Source organism: Phascolarctos cinereus, unplaced genomic scaffold, assembly GCF_003287225.1.
Source record: "Phascolarctos cinereus isolate Bilbo 61053 unplaced genomic scaffold, phaCin_HiC Scaffold_5;HRSCAF=322, whole genome shotgun sequence".
NCBI lineage: Eukaryota > Metazoa > Chordata > Mammalia > Diprotodontia > Phascolarctidae > Phascolarctos > Phascolarctos cinereus.
Window position 1 is genome coordinate 257,727,822 of NW_027555958.1, and position 11,263 is coordinate 257,739,084.

The window sequence follows — 11,263 nt, forward strand, 5'->3', positions numbered from 1 at the left end:
CTTGCAGTTTCATTGCACAAAAATATGCAGATACAAGAAAGATGTTAATATAAAAAATTCATGAGAACCACCTCCATCAACTAAGTATAAGGTAGTAGCCAGGAAACTATAGTTGGAGTTTCAGTGTCTTTCCGTGAGTCAAAGCTAATAAGTGTCAAAGCCTTATTTGAACGCAGGTCTTTCTAGCTTCCAGCCTTATACTATATCTACTATACTTATTGCTGCTACTTATTGAAGAAGACAATGCTTTTGGTCAACAAGTATTTATTAAAGTGTGTACTATGTGCCAAGAAGTCCACCTAGCCAGAGAAATGAATCCAGTGGATTAGTGGGTTTATCCAGAAGCCAAACAAATAGTTGGAAGGCTAAAGGGAAGAAGAGGGAGAAGATCTTTATTTTCTTTGCCTCTCAGTGTCAGAACTAGGACCAAATGGAGGAAGTTGCAGCAAGGCAGATTTTGTTTCAGTTAAAGATTGACAAACTGTGGTAGCTAGAGCTTTCTAATATTACCAGACAGTGAGTTGAAAACCCTTATATTCTAGGAACCTATATGACGTTCTTTCAAGGAGATGAATTCTTAACTCAGGGACAGAGGTGAGCAAAATAGTTTCAAGGAGTCTGGATACTTGGTTTCATTATTGCATGAGAGCTGTGTCTAGATGGCCTACAAGATCCCTTCTAACTTTTAAGATTTTGTGTTTCCATCATGTCTTCACATAATCTCTTTGTTTTTAAATTCTATTTTATTTTCAGCTCTGAATTCTCTTCCTCCCACCTCCCTGGCTCCTATTAAGTAAGCAAGAAAAATAAAACCCATTATAAACATGTATAATCATGCCAAAAAAATATCTGCATTAGTCATGTCCAAAAAAAAAATGTGCCTCAATCTTCACTCTGAGGCCATCAGTTGTCTTTCTGGAGGTGGGTAACATTTAATCATTAGTCCTCTGGAATTATGATTGGTCTGTGTGTTGATCAAATTTCCTAAATCTTTCAAGGTTGTTTGTCTTTACAGGGTCACTGATATTTTATCAGTTGTTCTTCTGGTTCTCCACCCTGTACTTTGCATCAGTTCATACACATCTTCCCAGGTTTCCCTGAAATTATTATTTATATCTTACAACACAATAAGTCTATCAAATTCATATACTAAACTTGTTCAGCTCTTAAATTGATTAGCACCTCAATTTCTGTTTCTTTGCAACTGCAGAAAGAGCTATTATGAGTATTTTTTATACAAGTAGGTCCTTTTCCTTTCTCTTTCTCTTTTTGTGATATACTTCTTGTAATAGAATCAGAGCATATACAGTTGAATAGCTTTTTTTTTTTTTGGTGGGTGTGGGGAGTAGGAGGGAAGAGTTCCAGATTGTTTTCCTGAAGCCAAAAGAAGCTTGAAAGAAGGTTTAAACAAATGAACTAATGCTTACTGAATGAGCTCACCCAACATCTTTAACCTACTCCAGTGCTACTGACCGTGAGGCTGCATGAGCAGACCCAAGGACACAGCATAGGCCTACAACAAAGCACACCCCCACAGCCTGGTCCCTTACCCTCTTTCAGTGCTGTGGAAACTCCAGCTCCAAGCTGTGGGAATTTCCCTTGGCTGTGACAGCCGGGTGGCTACAACTCCATAGGAGCAAAAAGCTTCTAGGGGCCAAAACCCCAGAACATCAGCACTGCAAAGCTCTGAGCTTTTAGGGTCAGGGCAAACAGTTCAGTAGCACCAGTAGAACCTATGGCCAAGCCAACAACCCTGCAATACCAGCAGAGCCTGGGGCTAGGTCAGAAAATCATGTAGCACCAGCACTGCAAAGCTCTGAACTGTAGGTACCAGGGCAAAGAACCAAGGAATAGAGGAAATGGGGTGTATGTGCAAGTACTGTACAGCACTTCACCAAGCCTTAAGAAAAGAGCACAACAGGGACCAATTCTGACCACCCAAAACTCAGTTGGGGCAGAGACCTAGGCTGGTGAACCATAAATTATCCAATGTGGGGGAGGCTGAGAAGTGTTGAGATCCATCCCCCGAGGAAACCACAACCAGAAAATGAGTGACAGTGGAAAGAGAGGAACAAGGTAAAAATTGCCAAAGATTTCAGGAAGAAATCTCAAAGACTTTAAATGTAAACAGATAAATCAACAGAAAAAACAGTGACAACAGAAGGAAACTTCCTGATCTGGTAACAGCAACAGAGTGGAAACAGATCTGTGGAAGTTATTTCTAAATGGACACAAGAAAAAAGGAGTGAAGGTGGAAGTCTGATAATAATAATGAAAAGATAGACGGGGCATTATGAATAGAACCTAGATGCACTCTGCCAGATGAATCAATATGTGTGTGGCTACAATGTGGGAGGATATATGAAAAGGATAGAAGTGTCTGGTGTTCTTGGGTCAAATCAAGGGCTACAAATGAGGGGAAAGTGATCTCTTTGGTCTCAAAAAGCAGAGACTACAGAGGAGCTGGTGAGAAGGAGAGGGAGGAGGAATTGAAAGGGAAGAAAGGAGGCCTTTGGCAGTGGGAGGGGTTACCATTGTTGTATGCTCCTATGGTTGAAGGGAGATGAGGACCTTTCACTTGGCAAGGCCTAGGGGATTTGGGCTTGGAAAGTCTACTTGTTCTGCATTGGAAAAGAGGGCAGTTGGAATCCCTAGGGGCCAATTGGCACCTGGAACATAGACACGGAGATTTCTAGGCAAATGTAGTTTAAAAAGTCAACAGGGTGGTGGACTATATAATCAGGGATGTGTTAGGGAAAGGTAGTGTCCTTACTGACATATGTAATAATTGGCATTGTTCTGGGAGTGAGGCACAGTGAAAAAGGGCAAACTGTGGGGCAATCCTTGCAAGGCAGTGGCAGAAAACATCTAGCGGGGAGAGCCTAGAATGGATACCTTGGAAATTTTGATAAGATAAATACAGAGGAAAGAGAGGTCAGATAACTGTAGGGGACATGAATCAGAAAATGAGGGTCTAGAATAGTCAGAAATAGAGGGGATAATGAAGAAAGTAAAATCTTTTGAAAAGGGATGCAAAAATTTAGAAAACTAATAAACAGGGTTAGTTGAAAGAGAGAAGAGAAAGTCTTGACAGAAAAAGCGAGGAGGGGAGAAGAATTATATAGCCAGATAAAAGGAGAAAAAAAGGAAAATGGGTGGAAGTGAGGAGTAAAGGGAAGGGAGCCAGTAAGAACAAGGCCACCTTAAAAAAGTAAAAGTAGAGTGGAGCCAAGATTAATGAACTGAATATGCTTTTAAAAAAATTAGAAAGCCAGGGCAGCTAGATATTGCAGTGAATAAAGCTCCAATCTTGGAGTCAGGGGGCCCTGAGTTCAAATCTGTCCTCAGACACTTGACACTTACTAGCTGTGTGACCCTGGGCAAGTCACTTAACCCCAGTTGCCTCACCCAAAAAAAAAAAATTGATCCTTCCAGACTAACTTCATTTAGATTAGGGGAAGTGGTATACAGAATACATGCCATCTTGGGGCGGGGGAGGGATGAGATGGGGAGAAAATTTGGAGCTCAAAATCTTGTGGAAGTGAATGTTGAGAACTAAAAATAAATTTTAAGAAATTTTAAAAATAATAAAAAAAATTAGCCAACAAATAATCCTAAAATAAGTGCAAAAGAAGAGATTAAAAATTAGAGTGGAAATACACAAATTAGAAACAAAATCTATAGAAATAAATGAAATTAAAAGCTGATTGTTTGAAAAGACTAATAAAATTGATAAACCCTTAGCTAATCTAATTTTTTAAAAGAGCAGAAAAATCAAATAAATAAAAAAGTATAAAATAGCCAAATTTTCAGAAGACCAGAAAGAGACCTTAAATTACTAAATCTCAGCAAAGCCATATCTATGTGTAAGGAACTACCAAAGAGCCATGTGGGGTGGAGTAGGGGTGAGGGACTCCTTGTCTTAATGATTTTGTGTGAGAATTCTATCAAACTTTTAAAGAGCAGTTAGTGCCTATGTTCAAAAATTCTCAAAAATTGAGAAAGAAAGCACACTGCTAGAATCTTTTGTGACAAATATATTTCCAATACTTGAACCAGGGAAAGTTAAACCCAAAAGACTAGGCCATACTATATTTCGTTATACATTCTAAAAGGATTTGTTTTTCAGTTGTGTCTGAATCTTTGTGACCCCGTTTGGGATTTTCTGGAGTGGTTTACCATTTCCTTCCCTAGCTCATTTTACAGATGAGGAACTAAGGCAAACAGGGTTAAGTGACTTGCCCAGGGTCATACAACTAGTAACTATCTGAGGCCAGATTTGATGGAAGATGAGTCTTCCTGATCCCAGACTGCCCTTCTAAAAGAATACATGACTTTAATAATAAAGATCACATTGGGGAATTTGTATTTTTATAAATACTCATCCATTTCATTCAGATTGTCAGTTTTATTGGCATATGGTGGGGTGAAATAGCTAATAGTTGCTTTTATTTCTTCTGTGGTTGCTAGTTCCCTTTTTTTCACTTTTAATACTAGTATATATTGCACATGTTTAGTTTTTCTTTCTTTTTAAGTTGTTAACTAATGATTTATCTTATTTTTGTTTTTCTTTAAAGAGCTCCTACTTTTGTTTATTAATTAATTTTTTATTTCGGTTTTATTATTCTCTCCTTTGGTGTTTGGAAATTTTATTTTGTTCTAGTTGAATTTGTGCCCAAACTGTTTCTCTTTGAAGCTTTGCTTATAGATGATTTTCTCTTTCTTGATGTGTATCTTGAGCATCTTTGTCACCATAATCGTTTTTTTTATGGTGGGATTTTCTTTTTTGCTTGCTCATTCTTCCAGCATACTATCTGACCTAAGACATTATGTTAGATCCTATCTCTGGGCCCTTTTAGGGGGAGTATGTTCTCTGGTCCTGCTGCTGTCTATTGGGGTATTAAATGTTGTGTTATTACAGATCTCATGAATGGTTCAGCTTGTGAACCTATAAGCTTTCTATACTCCCAAAGTGATCTGATCCAGGGCAGTATCTGATTGGTTCTTCCCTGATCTGGGCTAAGTTCTTTTTGTTGTGTTTTTGTGAGGTAATTAGGGTTAAGTGACTTGCTCAGAGTCACACAGCTAATAAATGTTAAGTGCCTGAAGCTGGATTTGAGCTCAGGTCCTCCTGACTCCAGAGCTGGTGCTCTATCCACTGTGCCATCTAGCTGCCCCCCCACCTTTTTATTTTTTTTGGAAGTCGCCCAGGGTCACATAACTAGTAAGTGTCTGAGGACTCTGTAAATTCTTGACCTGGGTTTAGGTCTGAGCAATCTCGTTGTGGTCTTTCTTTTATTGGAGTTTCAATAGATTGCTACTGTACTCAGCCACTTTTAGCCAGCTGGAAACCTCTACAAATTCAAAGTGGCATAACTCTAGGCTCCCTTTTGGCCTGAGATTCCTGCCCTGGTTATTCCTCTACAGGCTTCAGACTGGACTAGAAACTAGATCTGAAAACTCACTCAGCAACCAGGGTCAGAATCACATTACTGCTGCTTTCTTCCAAACTTGCTTCTTGCTTGGTACTCAGTTTTTCATTCTGGTATGCAATGCTTAGGCACATGTGCCTTCCTCAATCTATCCTACTTTTATGATCTAGAAGTGGGTAATAAGTGACAGAGTTGCAAGTTGGCATTTGTTACTGAAAGCCATGCAAATTTAGGCCTCTCTGTGCTGGATTTGGCCTCTCTTCCTAAGCTCCTGGACATTCCTCATCCCCAAGTGTCCACAAATTTCTCTGTTTCCCTATGCCAACGTGGGATGCAAAAATTACTCACTGCTTTTTTTTCCTTGGATTTCCTGATTTGTACTTGGTCTGGTACATTTTTCTGGATCTTGTCTGAAAGAGTTACTTCTTCCTACTACTCTTCATCTTCATTCCACCTCCTCCTACACATGGCCTTTTTCTAGAATGAAAGGAGACTGAAACCTTGAGGAAGAGAGATATAGGGTGATAGCTAGTGGGGATTAAGTGAGAGGTTTTTTTAAAATTAAATTTATTGTTTATTTTAAACATTCTTTTTTAATTTTGAGTTCAAATTCTCCCACTCCTCCCCTACCCACTAAGAAGGCAAGCAAAATGATATCAATTATACATGTGAAATCATGCAAAACAGTTTCATATTAGCCATGTCACACACACACACACACACACACACACACACACACACACACAAGCAAGAAAAAGAGAGCAAGAAAATTATACTTCAATTTCCACTCAGAATTCATCAATTCTCTCTCTGGAAGTGGATAGCATTTTTTTATTATGACTCCTTTGGAATTGTCTTGGATCATGGGATTGATCAGAGTAGCCAAGTCTTTCACAATTGGTCATCATTACAACATTGCACAATGATCTTCCATTTCTTCTAAACAAGAGTTTTTTGAAGATGGAAAAGATGAGAGAGTTGGGATTCTAGTGGAAGCAATTTGCTGGAAATGTAGAGGAAGAGTTGTAGGGAATCAAAGGTATATGTGAAGAAGATGAACCTCTTCTTCATCTGAGACTAAAGGAGAAGATATTAGAGCCACCTCTTCATCTGAGACTGGAGTAAAGGAAGAGATAGTGGAAGAAAACATCTTGAGTGATATGAGAAGGAGAAGAGAAGGGTAGCGCATGGCAAATGTCCCAATGTTTTGTTGACATGATATGAGGTCTCAGCTGAGTTGTGTGTGTGTGTGTGTGTGTGTGTGTGTGTGTGTAGAATGGATTCGTTAAAGGATTGAGAGATGGTTTTGAACAGTAGTTCTGGAGTGGGAGCTAGTGAATCAATAACGGAAGTATAGTCTAGTTGTTATGAGTGCCCAGTTAAGATAAAATTGCATAAATTTTTAGTGGTCCCAATCAATACTTTTTGTGACTTCCTCCAGCTCTGTGCAGCAGCATGTGAAGGTAGAAGATGGAAGTAATTCTAATTTGGAGGTTACAAGATGTGATTATTGATAAAACAAGGGTCAAGGGAATTGATCGTGAGTTAAGTTGGTTCACCAAAGGGTCAAGATAGGAGGAGAGTACAGCCAGTGTGTGGAATGATGGTCTGGAGTAAAAATTGAGGTTCAAGGGAATAGAGGTTACAATGAATAAAAGACGGGTTTGGGGATTGTAAGACATAAGGAAAGATGGAAGATTAAAGGAATTAGTAGATAAATTGAATTTCTGAGATTGTGATCTGAGAGTTGAGCTCTTCTCACTTACAGAAAACTTCCTGCCCTGCTAGGCTCTCTTTTTCTTTTTCTTTTTCTTTTTTATCCAAATTGAAGGCTATTGGCAGTAGGTGGAGCCATTCTTCCTTTCTTCTGGCTTCTCTTCTATCTGAAAAATGCCAGTGTATGTACTTTGTAAGATAAACTGTTGGAAGAACTTACTGAGTATGAACTAAGATTATTTCCTGGCATCTGGACTGTAGTAAAAGCAGAACTTCAATACAAATCTATTTTCTTAACAAAAAAGGGTGGGGGGGGGGTGGAGAAAGGAAACAGCCATCTATGACTCCCCGCCACCTTGCATCAGTACTGAAAAGGATGAAATCTTGGTGTAAGGCAACCAGCCTGGAGAGAAGAGATGAGCCAAAATAAATTGTATAAATAATGTTTCTGAATGACAGAATTTGAGCCTTGGCCCAGGAATTCATGTCCAAACTCCTTTCCTCCCATCCACAACATGGGGAGGCCCTTACCTAAAAGACAAAACTCCCTCTGGTACTTTATTGGCCACAGCTTCCTTAACACAGCTTTCTGGTCATCTATGGATATAAAAAGTCCCAGCCACATGAAATCTAAGCTCCTTGTTGAATTTATCAAGTCCACTTGCTAAAATAAATTCACCTTGCTCCAATGACCAGACACTTTTCCACATAGTGAGACAAGGAAGGCTGTGTACAGAGAAGCTGAGTGCCACTGTATCCTTATTTCATATACTTGCTGTGTTAGGGTAAAGTAAACTTCCTTGTGTTAAAGGTTCAATGATTTATGAGTGCATCATTTCGTCACAACGTGGAACTAAACTCTTAAAAATGCTGGCATTAGAGCCATATCTCTGACATGAGGAAAGATGGGGTGAAGCCTTTTAGGATAATGAATCAATAGACTCAAAGACTCACAGCTAGAGGGGACCTGAAATGTCATCTAGTCTAACCCCCTCATTTTACAGATGAGGAAACTGAGACCCAGAGAGGTGAAGTGACTTACCCAAGGTTACATAGTAATTGGTATAGTCAAAATTCAAACTCAGTTCTTGTAACTCCAAATTTATAAATACAAGTTCAGTGTATCTTTTTGTACCACAATCTTTCTTACTATGCCACTTTCACGCTTAACAAGGCCGTTCATATGTTTATAAAATGGTACAATGGCACATTTATAAAAATGATACCATCTCAGTCTCTATGGAGTGATTAATGATTTTGTAGATGGAAAATAAGATCATGGCCAGCTAATATTCTCCCCCTTACCTTTCCTCTTTTTGTTTTTCTTCCATTCGTGTCATGATACAAAGACAAATTTAATCTAGCAGTCCTCATGCTCAGCTGGCAAATCAATTCTAGATGGCAGTGGCAATGGGAAGGGAGATCAGAGGAAGAGGAAGTTGGGATAAGGATTGGAGGAAGATGGACAGGAAGCCAAGTCTGCTCAATGTACTTTGTAAATTCTGATTCTGTTTTAAAGAAGTTTCAGATTTCGGGAAGGAACCCTGACTTCCAGTAATGGGACACATTTAAGACTGAACTCTACATTCTACTTCCCTGTAAGTATACAGGGATACAGAAAGGCTTCGTTCCTGTGGGAGAGAACCTACTTTGAAAAATAAAGAGACTTTTCTAGATGATCCCTAAGGCTCCTTCTGGTTCTATATTCTATAATCCTGTTAAGATTGAAGTCAGGATTTAATAAGCCCATCAGTTTGTATAGATGTCCCCAAAAAATGTTTATTTGTTTTTTTTCTCCCTGTAAATGGCAACTTCCAATCTGATTCTCTTGAATGTTTTTAGTGAAATTACATAATTTTCAACAAAATTTTCTCAAAACATGTGGCTCAAATAACTCAGTAGCGCTAGCAAACTAATGTGACTTCCTAAAGCTTCTGGGCCACTGTATTATATATTCTCTGCATAAGCCTTCTATTTCTAAACAGTGGACTTCCTACTGTCCCATTTAAAATTCCTCCTACAAGGCATCTTTTCTTATCCCCCTTGATTCTAATGCCTTCTTTTTCTTATTTCCAATTAGATTTGTACATACTTGTTTGCATGTTGTCTCTCCCTTTAGACTGTGAACTTTTTGAGAGCCTTTCTTTGAATTCCCAAGAGTTAGCACAGTGCCTCATATAGTAGGCACTTTCACAAATATTTATTGACTGGATAACTGACTCAGCAAGGCTCTATTCCTGGGCAAATTTACCAAAAGCAGGAAGCCCTACCTCTTAGGTTCTAGTCTCAGGCAGTGTCCTGATGATGAGAGGCCTGAGATCTAGGTTTTCTGTGTTTATAAAAGACTGAGATATTGAAATTAATCTTAAATCTTAAAATGTTGAAGCATTTTGTTTTGGTACAGTCACTCCTCAATACCTATTCCCTACCCCACCCCTGTAGCCATATCTGTGGATATATAATCTGTTTCTGACTTTTTGCTACTATAAATAGTGTTCCTATGAATATTTTGGTATATATAAGACTTATTTTTTTTTTAATTCTCATTTACCTCTTTGGGTTATAAACCTACTAGTGGAATTTCTGTGACAAAGGGTATGAAAATTTTAATAATTTTCCTCAGATTCCAAATTGCTTTTCAGAATAGTTGTATCAGTTCATAACTCCACCAACCTGTCCTCTGAAGTCAACAAACTTTTATTAAGTATTTTTTATATACCAGGCACTGGGCTAAATTACTGAGGAGATTAAAAAAAAAAGCCAAAAATAAGGTCCTTGCTCTAAACTTCACATTCTAATGGGGGAGACAGCATGCAAATAACTATGTAATGTCAGAGGGAAATGATTAACAGTATATGGGGGGGTGAAGATGGGGAGTAAGATGTGTCTTTCCACAGCATCTCCAACATTGAACATATACATCTTTTACCATTGTTACCAAGATGGGTGTGCATGATACTTCAAAGTTGTTTTCATTTGCATTTATCTTATTTTTAGTAGAGGACCTATAATTCTTAGGTCATTTTTGCTCAAAATATCTTTGAAGTCAGTTTCCTTGTAGAGATTTGGGATGATCTTCCGAATTTATTTTTCTTTTAATTTTATTCTAACAATTTTTCTTTCTTTTTTGCATTTTTGATTGCCAAATATGTTATTATTGTTGTTTTCTTCAGAGAATTTCTTGTTTTGGAAAGATTATTTGGACCTTTGTCCTAAGTTAACTATTTTCTTGTCTTTTTTATTTTGTCTTTAAGAGCTTTAATGCATGTACTAATCTCCATCCCACTCACAGTGCTATGAAGAGATATTTTCTTATCCAAACAAGAGGTAGTGGTAATTAGAAAAGACAAAATAGACAACTTTGATCATATGAAACAAAAGTTTTTACACTGACAAAATTAATACATTTAGGATGAGAAGGGAAGCGATCAAATGGAGGGAAAAAGCTTTGTATACAATTTCTCTGGTAAAGGTTTGGTATCCAAGATATATAAACAATTTATTCCCCAAAAGAATGTATTGCAAAATATATGCAAAGTATTCACAACCACCTGAAAGAATAGTCCAAAGCCCTAATAGTAAAAGAAATGCAAATGAAAATAACACTGAGGTTTCACCTCACACTCTGCAAATTGTCACAGATGACAAAAAATGGCCATCATCAGTGTTATTGGGGCAGGTAAGTGACACAGTGGATAGAATGCTGGGCCTGGAATCAAGAAGACTTGAATTCAAATCCAACCTCAACTCCAGCTTACTAACTTTGTGGTCCTAGACAAGTCATTTAACCTCTTGCCTCATTTCGCTCATCTCTAAAATGAGGATAATAATAGCACCTATCTCCTAGGGTTTTTGTGAGGATTAATTAAGTAATTATAAAGCACCTAGCACAATAACTGGCAAATGTAAGCCTTATGTAAATGTTGTTGTTGTTGTTGTTGTTATTGTAGGAGTTGTGTAATGATAGGCACACAAATATATTGTTGGATCTGTCAAATGACATGTGAAATGAATACAAAGAAGTATGGATAGATTTATATAAATTGATGCAGAATGAATTAAACAGAGGCAAGAAAGCAATATTATGCCATAACTACAACAGTGTAAATTTAAAA